Source organism: Rousettus aegyptiacus, unplaced genomic scaffold (genome assembly GCF_014176215.1).
Source record: "Rousettus aegyptiacus isolate mRouAeg1 unplaced genomic scaffold, mRouAeg1.p scaffold_m13_p_1, whole genome shotgun sequence".
In the NCBI taxonomy this organism is placed as follows: domain Eukaryota; kingdom Metazoa; phylum Chordata; class Mammalia; order Chiroptera; family Pteropodidae; genus Rousettus; species Rousettus aegyptiacus.
This window is the reverse complement of record NW_023416284.1, coordinates 116,960,474-116,979,945: the sequence shown is the minus strand read 5'-3', so window position 1 is coordinate 116,979,945 and position 19,472 is coordinate 116,960,474. Positions and strand designations below refer to the sequence as shown.

Genomic DNA, 19,472 nt, shown 5'->3' with positions numbered 1-19,472 from the left:
AATTTCTTGTTGGGGAATCTATTAAAATATTCTTTGTGATAAATTTGTAGAAATGTTGCAAGTATGTTCAGAAAAATATTTATTTTGGGCTACAAATATGTTAACTTTGTTTGACCCTCTACATACTTATTCATTTTCAGCCACTTGATCTTCCCAAAAGAAGTTAACAACATCTAGTATAGTAATAGCGCTTCTCTCCATTTCTTGTTGTATTGCTAAAAACTTTTGTTAACTACATTTAATGCTTTTATATTCATCATAGAAAGTACAAATCTGTCATATCTTCATTATCACATTTTTCTTTTAGTGGAATAAATTAACACTATTTATCAGATTGCCTGTTGCAGCCTAGAGTTCTACTTCCTCCTAGATTCTTGATCCCACTCCCGCTCCACTTTTGTTTGGAATCATCCACTATATCTTTGCCTATGGCCTTTACTTTTATGACTTTTTGATTGATTCAATACACTGATGCAATATTTAGATTTTATTTTTACCTCTTTATAAGAATATGTGATTTAAGATGAAAATTCATCCTAAACATTGTAGTAACATGACTTACATGTTTAGTTTTATTTCTACTATTTTGATTTATGTTTTTTTTAATACCACTTTTTATATTAACTACAGTTTTTAAATTTTCATCCCCCTATTCCCTCCCCTTTGGCAAACATCAGCTCGTTCTCTATAACTCTTTCTCTGTTTCTGTTTTATTTATTCATTTATTTTTAGGTTCCACATATAATGGAGATCATAGTATATTTGTCTTTCTCTGTCTTATTTCACTTAACATAATACCCTCTATGTCCATCCATGTTGTTGCAAATGGCACAATTTTATTCTTTTTTATTGCTGAATATTATTCTATTGTATATATGTGCATATATATATGTACATCTTCTTTATCCATCTATCAATGGATATCTAGGTTGCTTTTATATCTTGGCTATTGTTAGTAATGCTGCAATGGACATAGAGGGGCATATGTCTTTTCATATTAGTGTGGGTTTTTTGTTTGTTTGTTTTCTTCAAATAGATATCCAGAAATAGAATTGCTGGATCACATGGAACCTCTATTTTTAATTTTTTGAGGAATCTCCATACTGTTTTCCATAGTGGCTGCACTAATTTACAATCACCCTGACAATGTACTAGACTTCACTTTTTTCTACATCCTCACCAACACTTGTTATTTGTTGATTTATTGATGATAGCCGTTCTGACTGTTGTGAGGTGATATTTCATTGTGGTTTAATTTGTATTTTCTTGATGATTAGTGATGTTGAGCATCTTTTCATATGTCTATTGGCCACTCATATGTCCTCTTTGGAGAAATGTCTATTTAGGTTCCCTGCCCATTTTTTAATTAGATTGTTTTTTTTCTTTTGAAGTTAAGTTGTATGAGTTCTTTATATATTTTGGTTATTAATCTCTTATCAGATGTATCGTTGGCAAATATCTTCTCCCATTAAGTAGGGTGTCTTTTTGTTTTGTTTAGTCTCCTTCATTGTGCAAAAAAACTTTTAGTCTAATGGAGTTCTGTTTGTTTATTTTTTCTCTTGTTTTCCTTACCTGAGGAGACATTCAAAAAGATGTTGCTTATAGGGAGTTTTCTTCCTGTGCTTTCTTCTAGGATTTTTATGGTTTGGGATCTTATTTTTAAGTATTTAATCCATTTTGAGTTTATTTTTGTATGTGGTATAAGAAAGTGGTCCAATTTCATTTTTTTTCATGTATCTGTCCAGTTTTACTAACACCACTTACTGAAAAGACTGTCTTTACCCCATTGTGTATTCTTGCCTCCTTTGTTATAGCTTAATTGACTGAATAAGTTAGGATTTATTTATTCCATTGATCTACGTGTCTATTTTTACACCAGTGCCACATTGTTTTGATTATTATAGCATTGCAGTATAGTTTGAAATCCTGGAGAATGATGCCTCTTACTTTGTTTTTTCCTCAAGATTTCTTTGACTATTCAGGTTTTTTTGTGGTTCCATTTAAATTTTAGGATCGTTGTTCTAATTTTAAGAAGAATGCCATTGGTATTTTAATAGGGATTGCATTGAATATGTATATTACTTTAGGTAATATAGTAAATTAAAATAGTAAGAACATTTTAACAATATTAATCCTGCCAATCCAAGAGCAAAGGAATAACCTTCTACTTATTTATATCTTGTTCAATTTCTTTCTTTAATGTCTTGTTCTTTTCAGAGTATAGTTTTTTTTTATCTCTTTGGTAAAATTGATTCCTATGTATTTTATACTTTTGGATGCAGTTGTTAATGGGATTGTTTTCTTAATTTTTTTTTCTGATTATTTGTGACTAGTGTATGGAAACACAACAGATTTCTGTTTATTGATTCTTTATCCTGAAACTTTACTGGTAATTTATTAGTTCTATCCAAGATAATTTTAAAGGAGAATATGGAAGAGGAGATAGAAAATTGTTTATTTATTTTACCAGATTTCAAATTTATAAAGCTATCATAATTAAAACAATGGAAATTGTTACTGGGTTAGATGAATATGCCAAATTGAATAGAATTTTAAAAGTCTAGGAATAGACCTATATTTATAATAACTTGTTAAGGATGAGTTTGCAATATAAATTAATGGAGAGAAGATAACCATTCAATATACAATGCTGAGACAAAAATCACTATTTATATGGAAATAGTACTTGTACTTTATTTATACAAAATTCCAGGTGTATTGAAGACTTAAATGTAAAAAAAGCAAAATTCTCAAACTTCTATGATAAAAATAGTAGAAGTGTTTATGATATCAGGATAATGAAGACTATCTCAAATAAGACACTAAATTCACAAACCATAAGTGATAATATTGATCATTTTCTCTATATCAAAAAAACTCACTGTTGATTGTGAAGATAAGTCACAAATTTGGAGAAGATATTTGCATAGCATAGAACTGACAAAGGATTAGTATCCCAAACATATAAAGAACATCTTACCCCTTCCTACAAAGAAAACAGCACATATGTCCATCATCTATCTGTCTTCTATCCATCTATCAACCTACCTATGAATTAGAGAAGAAAGCTTAACGGCCATAAATATGTAAAAATATGTTCAACCTCATTGTCACTCAGGAAACATTAATCATACCAATAATTTGAACATGGGAAACAATATAAAGAATTAAATGGTTCTTTATATTATATATTAAAAAGTGGTTAAATACTAAAAGTAACTAAAAAGGACTCTTAGGGTACTAACATGGCAACAGCTACTACCTCCACACTGAGGGAGAATGAATAAGAAAAGACTTAATAACTCTGCCTCCCCTCTCTCCCAAAGCTACCAATGAGAAGAAAGTCATAGGCTGGAACTGGTCCGTAAGAGCAGTCACCAGGTGGCTAAGAAGCTTGCCAGAGGGCATGGGTAGGCTGAGGTTGGACCACACCAGCCACCAAGATGATTATAAGCTCTGAGGCATCTTGCACATCAATTTGCTGGCTGCAGTGCTGGACAAGAAAAGCCCACTGGATTGAGAAAAGGATGCCCCTTTTGCTGGCTATGGTATTGCATTCCTTCCGGTGGTCTCTACTGACAGAGCCTAACATAAAAGGACAAATGTTTATAGGATACAATTCCATATCTCAGAGCAGGACAAAAAAGAGATGAGTTCAGAACTGAGAGTTAGTAAAGTCATAACTGGCACTCTGGTAATCAGGAAAATGTGTATGAAATAAGAGGATACCACTGAAAGAGACGTGAAAACAAGTATTTTCAAATGTGGGGAAATGTGAGTAAATTACACACCGCTAGTGACAATGTAATCAATAAGCTATTTTGAATAAAAATTTGGCAATTTTGAGGCAAAGCTGAGGTTCATATACATTATGGTCCACAGTACTGCTTCCAGGTATACACAAAGGAGATCTTGCCATGCGTACAAGGAGATGTTTATATTTCAGGTATCTATTTCAGATATATTTTTAATGACCCTAATTAGGCAGAACCTAAATGTCTATCAGTAGGGTATTATACAATAAAATGTGGCATTTTTCAGTGGTATCCGAACTATGCTGCAGTTTAAAAGGATGAATTATATCTAAAGGTATCAATGTCGATAATTTTCAAAAAACAATCTTGAGTGAAAAGAAAAGTTGCAGAAGGCCTCTTTAATATGACACCCTTCATATGAATTTAACAAATGAACAAAATAATGCTCTATATCAGAGATTAGTAAATTTCCTGTAAAAGGCTGAATAGTAAATCTTTTAGGCTCTGCGAGCTACATGTAGTCTCTATCACATATATTCTTCTTGTTTTCAATATAAAAACTGTTCTAACTCATGGACCATACAGAATGGGCCATGGCAAATTAGGCACACAGGCTATATATAGTTTGCTGACCTCTGCTCTATATTGTTTATGAAAACATATGTCTATGAAAACATGGATGGGAAGGCTATTTATCAACTTCATAATGGTGCTACTTCTCAGAAGGGAATGCTAAAATCAAATTGGGAGTTTATAGTAGAATGTTAATATTTGCTGGCTTTGAGAAGTGAGTACATATATATCTCCCTTACTGTTTTCTGTATTTTTTGCATAGTTAATATATTTCATAATTAATAAATTGAAAAAACATAATGAAAACAATGGGTATACATAATTTGCAGATTAGGATCAGTAAATTTCAAGTATGATAGAATTGGAATAGGTACCTAAGATTCATTTTTTAATTATTTTTTTTTATTATTTAAGTACCTATATTTAGAATTAAAACTGTATGTCTCATTTGTAATATTAGTTTGTTATTGTTTTCCATAATATTGAGGAAGAGATAAGGAAAAAGCTATTTAAGCAAATAAAATACAAAGTAGATAAGTGTGAGGTCAGAGATAAAATAGAAAATTATTCAAGGTAGATATTGTCTTTTTGATAAAAAATAAATAAAAAGATGAGAAAGGCATAATATCAGAGAAACCAACGTTTTAAAATGATGGTTTTAAATTTTGGGGCATTAGCTTCATAAACAAGGCCCATTACATGTATTGGGGGATAAAAATATTTCCCATTCTTAAATTCCTATTTGAAGCAATAATATTTGGGTTACAAAATAAAAGTCATGACAAATTTTATTCAACAGTGGTAGCTGTCTGCATCTAAAAATACCTCGGCACGCAGTTGTTTCTGTTATGGGTTTGGTAATGATAAAATTCAGGTCACAGAGAGCAGTGCTTTACAGAAATGCCAAGGAGACAGTCACAGCCCCTTTACAAATGGTTGTAAGTACTTAGGTTTCTATTATGTCTTTGTTGCAGGTCACAGGGCGTCCTTTCCTTATGTGTAATGTAATGTATTTTAACATTAAAAATGAGTACACTTCTTTTAATTTTAACTTACCTAACATTTTTTTTTTTTGTAATATCTGCCAGGGAAGTCATTTTAAAGGTAATTTAAATAATATGACCAAACCAAAAATAGAGATCATAATTCAAAGGCTAGCACATACTCACAGAGGTCAAAAGCTCTTTAGAAACATTAGGTAAAATTTGCTCCATACTTTTCCTATGGAGCAATATTCTTACTCAGTAGAGGACTGTGTTGGTGTGAACCTCAGCTCAAAGTCAAATGGTGAGTCATTATCTAGGATGCAAAGAAAACTCAGGGTTCTCCTTACTGTTCCCTTGAGAGGCTGTGGCACAAGTAAGTCTCTAAGTGCTAATTAAGAAAACACCAAAAAAATCAAACGAACAAACAAAAAAAGCAAATGAAATCTAGAACTAACCATAACATTAATTTTGGAATAAATGTCTTTTCCTTACTTATAAGGTATTCGTTTAGTTTCACCATCATTGTCCTCTAACTCTAATTTTGATTTTTGAATATAGTTTTATCATATGATTGCTGGTAAGTATTTCGTAGTCATTTTCAGTTTATGAGATGACACACAGAAAACATCTTTAACTTTGAGAAACTTCCTCTGGAAATACAAAGTTTATTTCAGATGATGAAACAGGTAATATATCTACTGATGTAAATGAATTGCTCATTAAAAGCAAATTAGTAGTTACAAAACAGTCATGGGGATATAGAGTATGGCATAAGGAATATAGTCAATATTATTGTAATGGCTGTGTGTAGTGCCAGATGGGTGCTAGAGTAATTGGTGGGATCATTTCATAAGTTATATAAATGTCTAGCCATTGTATGGTATATCTGAAACTAAAATAAAATAATAATAAAGCTTATATATTGTTATCTTCACATTCTTAATAAGAAAAACATTCTTAATAAGAAAGTTTAACACTTTCTATGAACACTTAAAAATATGGTCTTCTAGAGCATTTAAAAATGCAAATTATTGAGTCTGTGGCCATGCCACCCTGAATAAGTCGGATCCCATCTGATCTCAGAAGGTAAGCAGGGTCAGGCCTGGTTAGTACTTGGATGGGAGACCACCTAGGAAGACCAGGTGCTGCAGGCATAATAAATAAAAATAAAAATGCAAGTTATTATATATTATTATATTTCAGGATGAAAGAGACATTTTTTTCAGGTTCTATGATATGTGGTCAATAATTGCCTAGCAATATTGCTACTTAGACATCTATGTAATAAATCTGTTGCAAAATTCTAGAGTTGGAAATATAGTAAAAGGTAAATATTAACAATACATTTTTGGTTGGCAATGGGAGATTTCACAGGGCTCTGATAAACTGTGATCACCAACTAAAATTTATGAACCAAATGAATTGATTCTTAATATATTAAATATTATATCAGTAGATTTTGTTTAGAGGTTTTAGTCAAGAATTTGTTTTCTTAAAAAGGTATTATTATTGTTCCAACATATTTAAAATCTAGCCATAAAGTTCAAAGAGTAAGTACAAAAAGTATCTATGTTAGAACACAATTTAGCAAATTTCCTTATGTAATTAATTTTATGGAATATTGCTGAGCTGGCATATTTCCTCTTCTAGCATTTTCTTCTGGGAATATTGGAAAGATAGGATAGCTACACTTAATGCATGGCTACAATAATGAGTTTGGGTAAGTTTAATTAAGATAAAACAACATTAATTCAGTGGTTTGACTGTGAAATTGGCAACATCTCTTTCTCTGTGCTGCCAAAGTCGTAATCTCATGTGTGTGTCTGTCAGCTGGTTTAGAAAAGCTGAATGTGGGGAGTTTTCTTTTCAGGCTTCCTTGAGAAAGGTGTACTTTTCTCTAGTTCAGGCAGTTTTTTTGTTTACTTAAGGCAATTACTTCTAAACCTCTTGGGACCAGGTCCCATAGTCACTATTGCAACCTTGTACCTACATTGCTAGTCTAAAATCCAGATGCATGGAACAACAAACAATTCATGATTTTGCCACAGGATGGGGAACTTCTCACTTTTAACCTGAAGTCTATATTGTTATCTTCTTTTTGGGTTCCTTCCTGAATATCCCGCATCCTAAACCTTTAACAACTGGCAGAAAATGTTATTCAATGATCAGAGGGTGCATTTCTTCCTAACCAAATATCAGCCACCTTTTTCAAAGGCACTTCCCACAGTGTTTTTGACTAATTAGGCTTTATGTTCACTATTTATCCAAGCACATTTTGCTAAGTTTGAATTGTTAAGAGGCCTTTGGATCTATCACTTGGATATGGAATTGAAGGGAGAAGTATCAAATCAACCCCAACATTTAACTAAGTTACTGATTATAGGAACACGTGAACCTGTTCAAACTACAGTCTATGAATAATTGGCACAAATATGACCTAGAATCTAGATTCGTAAAGACACATGGAATGAATTAAGTCTAGACTCATTCTCTTTTTAGGAATGTCCTGTATGAGAGCCTTTGTAGATGAAACTTGCTTTAGTCAGCCTTTATAGTAACATGTAGTCCCAACACATATATATTTATTTAAATATTGGTGGCTGTGGTTCTGCTGCACATGTCTTCTCATTCCAGGACCAAAGCTACAAGTATCCCAAAATTAAGACATGCTAGTTTGATCTAAAAAGGCAAAAGCAAGAGAGAGGCAGGAAAGTGATGGTGACCCTTAAAACTTAGATACCGCATAAAATCTTGCTACTCAAAATTTGGTTTGATGACCAGGACCTTCAACATCACTTGGAAATTTGTTAGAAATACAGCATCTCAAGGTCCCTTCGAGACCTACCGAAAATTAATCTTCATTTTAATAGTATCTTCAAGTAATTTGTAGACACGCTAAAGCTGGGGTCCCCAACTCTTGGCTATAGACCAGTACCGGTCTGTTGTCTGTTAGGAACTGGGACAAACAGCAGGAGGTGAGCAGCAGGTGAGCAAGCAAAGCTTCGTCTGTATTTGTAGTAGCACCACTGCCTCAGCTCCACTCAGATCATCAGGAATTAGATTCTCACAGTAGCAGCAGTCCTGGGTTCCAAAAAGATTGAGGACTGCTGCATTAAAGTGTGAGAAACGCTGGCATATATCACATCCCCTCACAATCATTGACCAAAGGACTTCATGTGGCCAAAGGCAATATGGGTCAGGGAAGTACATACTTATAGGGAGATACTGCCAGTCACATGGCAGTGGGCAATAATAAATAACCTCTCAGAAAGCGAGCAAAAAAACTAAAAGCAATAACAACTGACAGCTCTTAAAGCTGCTATATATACCAAATGAGACTAATTATTTTGGGGAGCAGCTCATTTCAATTGTTGAACATATCTACCAATCTAGTTTTCACTCATTGATTCTACTTTGGTCTTCTGCAAAGAAGAGAGTATTTACTTACTCCCTATTCCATATAACTTATATTGCCTATGTTCTTCTTAACTCATCTATTATCCAAGTTAAACAGACCTTTCTTCAGTATTTTCCTTGAGTTGTCCAGCTTACTATCCTGATATTTCTGCTCGGTAAACAAGCTATTCGGGTTGGGAAAGCTAGGGGAGAATCTAACCATTAGTATCTGACCAGCTTTGAGAAGAATGGGGCCATTTATTCTTTATCAAGACATTAGCTTTAAAGTAGTTATGTCATTCTTGTTGGCTCCTACTGTGTTTATGCCTCTATCTTAGAGCTTTTCTTATATCAGCTGCTGTCAAACCATTCCTTTTTTATTCTATATCCAATCAATTGATTATTTGAAGTTAATATTAGGAATATATATTAATTCTGATAAATTAATGTTGAGATATTGAGTCATTCTTATGGGAACCAAAGATTTAAAAATTCCTGATTCCATTATTCTATAAAGTAAATATCCCATCCAGTTTTAATTCATTTATGGATATGTATTATTTTCAACATGACTACATGTCATGAGAGGAACATTAATTTCTTTAGCTGACATGTACCTGCTTCTAGGGCCATCCATATTGCTCTGTAAAGAGACTTCTGGTGTCTGCCCTGGCCCAGATTTCAGACCTCTACAGTGACAATCTCCTTACAACAATGAATTCTGTATCAAAGATATCTCTGTGTAACAGCCCCAAATCACTTTCTTTCAATTGCAGGGGACGGTCTCTATTCAAACAGAAGTTTCATAGAGTTCATGCTGTAAAGGAGTGGAAAATACAGCTGGGTTTAAATGCTCGCATAGTATTATACCCTTTGTCACTGCATGGTGTAACTTCTAAAGTTCCCTGCCACGAAGGACCAGCCTCTGTTGTGCAGTTAAGTGTGCAGGCTCTTGAGTTTGGCTGGCTCACCCTGCCTACGAAACTTGGGCAGATTACCAAAGCTTTCTAAGTCTCAATTTCTTCCTCTGTAAAGTGGAAATCATAATTGAACCTACTTCATAAAATTGTTGTGTAGATTAAAATAATATATGTAAAGCACTTAGTAGCACATGGGAAGTGCTCAATGTGTATTAGAAGCTATCATTGTTATTATTAATAATAAATATATTCCTTTACTCTTTTATATATGACATAGTAGTTAAGAATATGGGCTCCAAAGCTAGGCCCACATTTGTTAACTGTGACCCTTAGTTAACTGCCCGACCCTTAGCTTCCTCATCTGTATAACAGAGATATTATTCTTATTATGAACTTTTCCTTCCTGGATCTACCTCTCTGTGATGGTTTTATCTAGTAAATATATAGCAAGTATAACATATATAGCAAATAGCACATGCTAAATTGCATGATTTATCTAGGGTTCATACTAACATTGCTATCCATGAAAATTGTCCTACACAAATCTCCATTTAATAAATATTTGCATATGACTGACTACAGTGTATGTATACTATATGAATGGTTAGGAGAGATCAACAAGTTATGTTGAGTGAGTACTAAACCATTCATTCATTTAGGACACATATTGAAAACCCACTGTGTGCCTGGCACTGTTTTAGGCTATGGTGCTATCACAGCAAATAAAAGATGAAGGATTTGTATATTTCACTCTGTGGCACTTTGAGGTTGAGAATATGCTGGTGAAACATGAAACTGGAAAGATGTGACTGGAAAATTTTTGGTATTGAGATGGCAAGATAGACCATATGGGAGGTCAAGACGCTGGTTTTGTTACAGGGAGGCCTGAAGTATTGTTCTTTTGAGTCATGAATGGCTGCACCATGTTCCTTTAGCAGCTCAATTTTTGCTTCCCTGTTCCATTGCTGCAATTCTGTCCCTCGCCCTGCCTGTCTCCTTTGTTCATCACTCATGCTTATGGTACTTATTGGACTTCCCACTGTGACTCAGAAGTTTGCCTAAATTGTGCCTCTCCTTTGATACTTGATATTTCCATGTGTATGTGGAAGGGAAGGAGTGGAAAGAAAGAAAGAGAAAGAGAGAAGAGAGCAGTTTATCCATTTTAAGGTAGGTAATCATTGTTCAGAGGTAATCTATAAAACAAAGAGGAGGCTAAGATAATCGAATAGTGTATATGCTGTTTTTGCTTATGTAATAACTATCTGACTAGCTTACGAAGAGTAATCTGTTCTTAAAGTGCCAAATAAAGTACATAATACTACATGTTGATCATTTATATTCTTTTGGTGTTGTATTGTGGGGAATGGAGTGGGGAGAGGATAGATTACAAGGTAATGATATCCTCATCTGAAAGCAGATGTGTAAGGTTCTGGTGAGTCAGGGATTAAAGGCTTTTCTTCTTGTTGCAGTCATAATCCATGGTCAGTGAATAGTCTGCACAGAGATGCTCTATTTGAGGGCAAGAGTTTTGGGCAAACATGCTTCACAATTATGACTCTATCTTCCTCTGATTTTTCCATATTCTTTCCCTCTAGCAGTATCTATTTCCCAAGTTAGTTTTCATTAATTTCTTTATATCCTGGGGCACTGGGACATGATGTTCGAAGGTCCATTTAATACTTACTAGGAAAGTTAATAGTGCTGCTGACATCCCTATTGGTCACCCTGGTGTGTTTAATGACAGTAACGAAAATACTGGGTCAGCTGCTTTTCTCAATTCTGACCTAGTCATCTCCTGTACTTCCTTCTGATCCATCACAAAAGGGGTGAATCTTAAAAAGCCTTCTCTTTCTTTCCTAACCCATCTCTCCTCCTTCTGAACCTGAATAATATCCCTAAAAGGAAAAATCTGATATTTCATTTTTTGGTGCCTCTTTCTTGCCTCAGTTTAAACCCTCCTAAATGAATATGGTAGCATTTCCAAACATACAGCATATCTTCATAAAGCTAAAACTCTGCCTATCTATAATCTTGAAATTGTGCCATGGAACTTACAGAAATCCACAGGAAGTAATCAAGCCAAGCTTAATTTAACAACAAAAATAAGATAAAAAAGAGAGTGAGTGACTGTATATACTACAGCCAAATCTGTCATGTTCCCAGTCATCACATATTTTCAGCATGGGCAAGTCTACAAGCACATTAAAGGTCTTATAAAAAATTATGGAATAAGCCTAGGGTCTTGGGCTTGGAATATGTACAATCTTGGGAAGTCCTGGGATTCTTCCTCTGTTCTATAGATGACAGCAGAGTCACAACTGGAGATGTCCCATCAGATCTGTAAAAACTTAGTTGGCTCTCAGATTAAAATTTTAAAAAATCTAATTGTTCAGTGAAATGATTTAATTAGGGCCTTAGCTGGCTGAATTGGCCGATAACAAAAATATCTATCTCATAACTGATTTTTTTGAAGTTTGACTAGTGACTATGATTTGTATAGTTTTTAATACTAGAGGACATAAGTTTTTAAAGTAAAACTTTAGTTGGAACTCCAAGTTATTGACAAAGGGCTGCTCTGCCTGAAGTTTGGTCCCTACTGCTTCCCCTGACACACCCCAGGGCACATAGAAAGAACCCCAGGGCCCTGTGGACAACAGTTTGAAAGCTACTGTGCTAGGATTTAAATTTCTAACAGGCTACATGGACCAGTGGCCAAGAGGACAAGCTCTGAAGACAGATGAATTTAGGTTCTGATCCTAGCATTGGGGTTTATTGGTCTTACACATTTGGAAAGTCATTCAATTTTCCATGCTTTATTTTCCTTAGTTCTAAAATGAGGATGATAATATTATTAATGTCATAAGTTTTAAGGATTAAATGAGATATTTTAGGGGTTCTTAACCTTTTTGGTGCCATGGAACCCTTTGGTACTGTTGAAAATAATATTTTTCAACTTATAAAATAAAATGTATAGAATTATAAAGAAAACCAATCATTTTAAAATACAGCTATCAAAATATTAAAGATCATGTGACACAGTAATAAACATTATTCTTTACATATTAGATAACAAGATGTGATGAGGAATATAATCATTTCAGTGTAGTGATGGACATAAACAAGAATTTCGAGTTATCTGTTGTAAGTGTAATGGAAACATCAGTGATTTCTATTGAAAGAAATGTTAAATTTACATTGAAAAAAAGTGTTAAATTTCGGTTAAAGGTTAGTGAAAAGAAAGATGTATTTTTTTTCCCCATTTCCATTTATAGATCCCTGAATCTGATTGAATTCTGAATTAAAAACTCCCATATTAGAGTATAAACAGTATAAAATACTGTTTATTACAGTACTTTATAGACTAGGGTTTAAGAGAAATTTATTGTCGTTATAATTATTATCATCATCATCACCATGTTATAATTTTGGAAATTAGAAATATACATTTGGAATTATCAATTTAGTGATATTTTAAGGTTCTTAGGCAGTACTAAAAATAACTAAGCGAATATTCACTAACAGTATGGAATAGAATATGACAGCATCAATTTTTAATTAAAACTTTACACAAGGATATTTTCTTAAAACCAAAATATAAAGGCTTGCAAATATCAACAATTAGATGACCTGCTATCTCTAAAATGTTTAAATGTATATATGCTTGACAGTGTTTTTTCCTTTTTGATTATAATCCTAGCATGCCGTTATTCTCATCTCATCACTCATCTCCACATTTCATAACATCAAATAGATAAACGCTTTGGCTTTAAAGAGCATTTAAAATTATATGAACCTCTTCAGAAGCTTCTCAAAGAGGTAACGATGGGAGGGTTCTATGACCAATGCCCAAATATGCAGTATAATGTCCTAAAAACCTTTCTTAACCATCTTGACCACAAAGACCTCAAAGACCCATTGATGGCCACTGCTCCCACCAGGGTGTTCTTTCTTCCCCTAGCTCTCCTTTGTTACAACTTGCCCTCAATTACCTGACTTTTAAGTTTAGATTAATTTTGCCTGTTTTGTTCTTTTAGAAATACACAGTACTCTTTGAGTTTGGCTTAATTTACTCATCCTGTTTCTGTGGCACATCCCTATTAATTCATGTAATTAAAGTTATTAGCTGCTGAATGGCTTTTCATTGTGTGACCATACCACAATTTGTCCATTTTCTTTATGGGCATTTGGATATTTTCCAGTTTCAGGCCATTAAGAATAGTGCTGCTATGAATATAACAGTTCTGGGTGTTCGCCGAACATGTGAATGATTTCTGTTTTGCACTTACCTGTGAGTAGAATTATTGGGTCTGGTTGTGTGAGCTAACACACAGGATGAAATTATCAAATTACACTCACGTGAATCATAGAGCAAACTTTATCCCTTAGCAAACTTTACTAAATAATTCCAATTTGAAGGCAATTGAGAATTTCAGAAAGAGCAGAGAGAGGTTTAGGGCAGCAAGGGCAGTTTCCCAGGTTCTGTCTTTCCTTGTCTGACATGTTCCATTGGCCCAGAATTATGGATGAGATCTCCATGTTACATTTGTAGGGTCGCTTCACACAGCAGGAGCATTTAAATTGTGAAGCCAGAGAGCTGAGGCGAGATACTCCAGTGGGACTGATCTCATGTATCCCGGGTTCCTTTAATATAGATTGTTATTAACCAGGCCATCCTGCCAAGGATATTTCAGATTCAAGGTCACTTCTTAGTGGCAAATAGCATTAGTCTATTTATCTGTAGGTCTAGCTATGAAGGAGATTATACTAGATGACCCCAAGCCTTTCTACCAAGGGCTTCCTTTTGGTAGGAATAGTGAATGAAGGATTAAAACTCAGTTGCTTTAGTAAGATAATGGCTATGTGTAGAGCCAGAGGGAAGATAATCAGGGGGATTTGTTTCATAAACTGTGTAAATGCATAACCAATGTATTGTATAATTGAAGCTATTAAAAAATATACGCACAAAAACAACTCGGTTGTTTTAACTTTTTCCTCTTAGCATGGGCAGCTGTAATAGAGTGTCAGAGTTTTACAAAATGGTTGTGCTAATTCATCTCTCAACAATAGTATATGAGCATTCAGATTATTTTCCATTATTAATTTATTTTCCTTTTTATCATGATAATATCTAATGAAATCTCTGTGGTTTTAACTTGCATATCTGTGATGACTGATGAAGTTACATACCTTTTCATATCTTTACTGGCTTTTTGGATATCCTTTTAAAATATTTGTTCAGAAATTTTTGCCCATTTTCTACTGGGTTTGTGTCTCCTTTTCTTATTGATCTTGTAGTTCTTTATATATTTGGCAGAGGTTTTTTTTTTTTTTTTAAAAAAAAAGATATATGTGTTATAAATATCTGTCCATTGCATGTGCCACCTTTATACTCTCTTATTAGTATTTTTAATGAACAGAAATTCTTAATTTTATTATCCAGTTTTCCATGTCTTTTTAAAATATAAAGCTACCTACTAATGACCTTGCAATTCTCTCAACATATTATCTCTAATTAGGGAAATAAAGGACTCAGGGAAGACTGAATAAAGATGATGCCTTAGAAGGGAAGGAAGAGGAGAACTGTAATTGATTTTACTTCTACGTGGTCCATTTAACACAGCCATATAATTCACATTGTCACATCTCACGCTGACTGACCCTGTTGCTTTCTGACAGTTTTGACATTAGAAGGCCTGAGAATTTTTGGTTTTTCATGGCTCAGCAATATCTATTTGCTGGTTTCCATGCAAGAAAGTGTTGCCTAATCTCTACTTTCCACATCAGACATACAGAAACTCTGTGTGTGTGTGTGCGCGCGTGCGTGCGTGCCCACGTTCTGTATCCAACACTATAAGCAAGTACATTCCATATCTGCTTTTGTTTCCTAGATGCCAAATGTTTTCAAAAGACTTTAGAGGAAAATGGACTTTATCACCAAGCTCCTACTTCAGCCCCTTCTTAATGATTCACATGTTCGAGAAGGATAATCATAAGAAGTTTGTCTACAGTTTCTTTAAATATGTGACTGTGTATTTGGCATTGCGAGATATTTGGATTTTAACCATTCTAGTAGGTATGTAATGCTATATCATTGTTTTTATTTGCAGTTCTCTAGTAACAAATGATGTTGAGCATATCATCATATACTTGTCATTTGTATATCACCTTTGGTGAAATAACCAAATCTTTTGCCCCTTTTCTGATTGGGTTGTCTGTATTCTTATTGAGTTTTAAGAGTTGGGGCTAGAGTTGGATAATTCTTTTTTTCCAAGTAGGCAAAGGATCTTATAAATTTTTTTTCTCTTGGAGAGTGGCCTTTTATTATGGAGAAAAACTCAGGACATATTTCAAAATTATTACTGTTCCCCTACCTTTGCCAGAAACCTGAGGGCATTTTTTGGATCATCACTATGAGAACCAGGTGAGGTTCCTAGAAGTAGAACAAATGAAAACGTGTGGACCTCCCTAAGACTGGGCTTTCAGATGTCCTCTCTCTCTAGTCCATACTCAGCCTCCAGCAATTCATCAAAATTAGCATTTAAGTGTTTCCACCAGTTTATGGTCCTAGCAGCTTCTGCTCCAGGTAAACTGATCTCATCTGTGATTCTCTGTATCCACCTTACCTCTCCACACTTTGAGGTGGTGGTTGGCCTTATAACCTCAATTCTCAGAGTCCAAGAAAAGTTCTTTTTAGTTTGTTTAGCTTTTTTCTTGTTGTAAGGACTAGAGTTACTACTTCTAAGCTTTTTAGATGTCAGAACTTAAACTATACGTCGAATATCTTTTTTATAAATAAAAATATATAAAACTTTGCATTTTCTTCAGCATTGTGACTATAATAAGATTTTCAGTTTCTCAGTCACAATGATTTTAATATAAATAAAACTGAATATACTTAAAACTAAAGTAATAAAATTTTAGTTATACAAAGGCTCATTTTACTTATAGATTATAGCTATGCCTGCTTACATTTTCCCCCAGTGTCTTTGATTTGGAGCAATGCTCTTATTCAAATAAGACCTCCTAAGGTGATTGGAAGTGGGGGGAAAAAAAGGAAAAAATCAATGCCCCCCTTTTTTTTCTGTTAGAAATATACAGATAAGAAGTGAGGAACTAGGTTGAAGCTAATAGAATGAAATGTTGGGATTTGGGAAATGATTTATATTCTATCATACCTCCATTAGTATCCTTAATTGAGTAGGCTACAGAGAAAACAGGAGTAGAGTTAGGTGGACGTTATTAAGGGAAAGAACTTGCAAAGTGTGAGATTCATTCTCATCACCTTGTGAAAATTTTCTACTTCATTCACAATAGCTGTTTTCAAAGACTTTATGTCATATTCATCATCAGAGAAGGCTTGTCCTAGTCAAGATTTAACAATCTTCTAAAGACCCACTTCTGTGACAATTTGTTTTCACTAAAGAAGAAGGGTTGTACATTAATATCTGAGATATTGTCTGTTTCTATGAGTTATATCATGAGAACGTTAAATTTTTTCTTTTCTGTGGATTATCTGGTAATATCCTTGGAGCATGCTTTCTAAAGATCATAGTATAAGCTAATTTGGAAGGCAAATAAAATGCTTTACAAACATTAATGCTTAATTGGCAAAGTATATCCATGTGACTTATATTAACAAGAAAGAATCATTCAGAATATTTTTTTCTAAAAGAACGCCACATGCCAATTACCTATTGCCGCTTTTTAAAAACCCCAATATTTAGTGGCATAAAATCACAATAATCTTTTATTACCTTTCGTGATTTCTCAAAGCATGTCTGGGCCTAAACAATCTGCCAACAGGTGGCTCACTCAGATAGCTAGCAATTTGATGTGGCTATTGGTAGCAGCTGCTTCTGCCTGGGTCTCTCCAGTGGGTAACTTTAGCATCCTCGTGGCCTAGTGGCTAGCTTCCCTCAGAGTAAGCAATTTAAGAACCCAAACGTCCAAGGTGGAAGTTGTAGAGGCATTTATAATCTAGCTTTGAAATTCAGTCATACTCACTACATTCTATTGGTCAACAGTAGAGTGATTGAACGTGGGAGAGTGCTGAGTAAGGGAATAAATAGCGGGAGGCATGGCTCATTAAGGTCATCGTGAAGGTTAGCTGCTGCTGCTGGAACATTCACTGCTTATTTTTAGAGGTATGAAATTATTTTGACATGTGTATTTTTAAAAAGTCTTCCCCGCAACAGTTCCGTAGATGTAAACCCATTTCTCTTACTGGTTTTTATACTTCTAAAATTATTTCATTTTTCTATAGTTGCAGTAGCCTCATGTGTTAAGTTATATTCTTTTTTTCTCTTTAATATTTTAAAAAGTTTAAGTGGAAAAATATTTCTCTAACAGTAATATGAAAAGCTTGGCAGAGCCATCTACTAAATCCCAGTTCTGTGTCTGTAAGAATAGTCTATACATTTCCCAAGAGGTATTTGTGTGCAATAAGTTTCAAGGTTAGATTCAGTCATTAGGGGTTTTGCAAAGTTAAACATGCTTTGTTTTGTTTTCTAGTTGTATTCCTTCTCAACATTAGTCTTTAATATTCTATGTGTACTGACGATTTTTAAGAGGGGGATAGAATATGCAGCATTTCCCTACGTTATCGAATTATGGAATAGTGCCCTTAGGACATTTTGCATTGGTGTTTTATGAAATATATTTTAGGAAGTGCTAAATATTTTATTGCACCCACTTATTCTGTTTAAAGTTGAGTATTATGGCAGTGTTAGGGTTTGAACACTTCTCCATGCCTGCCCGCAATTTACTTCACCTTAATACAGCCAGTATGTGTTTTTTTTTTCTTTCTTTACTTACTTATTTTCAGAATGTTCTTTTAAAATGTGAAGCTCCTCCGAGCACCCAGCTGCATACAATCTTCAAATCTTCCAGGTTTTCTTAGGTTAAAGAACAATCTTCTTAACAAGATCTTGTGTGTTCTAGCATCTTCACGTGTGCCTCCTTTCTCCTCCCTCTGCACTCGATCACACTGACCTCCTCTCAATGTTTACTACAGCCATAGCTCAGAGACACCGCGAATTTGGTTCCAGGCACTACCGTAAAGCAACTCATAATCTTTTTGCTGGTAGACGGTCTTGCCTTCAATTTGTAAAAAATACAACCTCTGTAAAGTGCAGTAAAGCAAAGTACAATAAAATGAGGCATGCCCATACTTGCTATGCTCTTCCCACCACAGGGATTTTACATTTTCTTCTGCCTAGAACCCTCTTCTCTCTATATCCCATTAATTCCAATTGATTCTTCAAATTCTAGCTCAAGAGTTACTTGAAATTTCCCTCAGTAATATTACTCGGTCAGAGCCCCCACTTACAAGCATGTTCTACCCTTTGAAATACTTAATAACATTTACAATTTTATATTCACTTGTGTTCTTATTTGTTTACAATCTATCTCCCACAATAAAATTATAAGCTATAGGAGGGCAGACTTTTGATCATCATTTAATCTTTTTTTTTTTTTTTTAGGTGAGGCAACCCTTGGTTGACCTCACAGATTGCAAGAACAAGGATTGTAACCTTGTCAGTTTACAATCCCTTATTTTTTATTTTTTGCTTACAGCACCTGGTCTTCCTAGGTGGTTTCCCATCCAAATACTAACCAGACCTGACCCTGCTTAGCTTCCAAGATCAGACAGGATTGGGCTTGTTCAGGGTGGCATGGCCATAGACTTGAGTACCATTTTAGAATGTTGTTCCAGAGATAATTTGTAAGTAAATTAATTATCAAATGCCCTCGAGAATTCTCCTTTCCTCTCGATTATATCACAATGCAGCTTTGGGATGTTATCATTTCATCCTTAAATCTCCACTGTTACCTTCTAGAAG

The 19,472-nt window shown here is 34.3% G+C and overlaps 1 long non-coding RNA gene and 2 pseudogenes across 1 annotated transcript in view; 2 read left to right on the top strand and 1 right to left on the bottom strand.

The window, feature by feature from the left end:
• Window positions 1-19,472, top strand: part of LOC118611331 — a 163,459-nt gene that overhangs the window by 69,150 nt on the left and 74,837 nt on the right. The window contains exon 2 of the long non-coding RNA XR_004954211.1: window positions 15,519-15,703. This is a non-coding gene — a long non-coding RNA (uncharacterized LOC118611331). The remainder of the gene's footprint in view (window positions 1-15,518; window positions 15,704-19,472) is intronic.
• LOC118605239 lies at window positions 6,350-6,468 on the top strand (annotated as a pseudogene).
• Window positions 19,198-19,316, bottom strand: LOC118607292 (annotated as a pseudogene).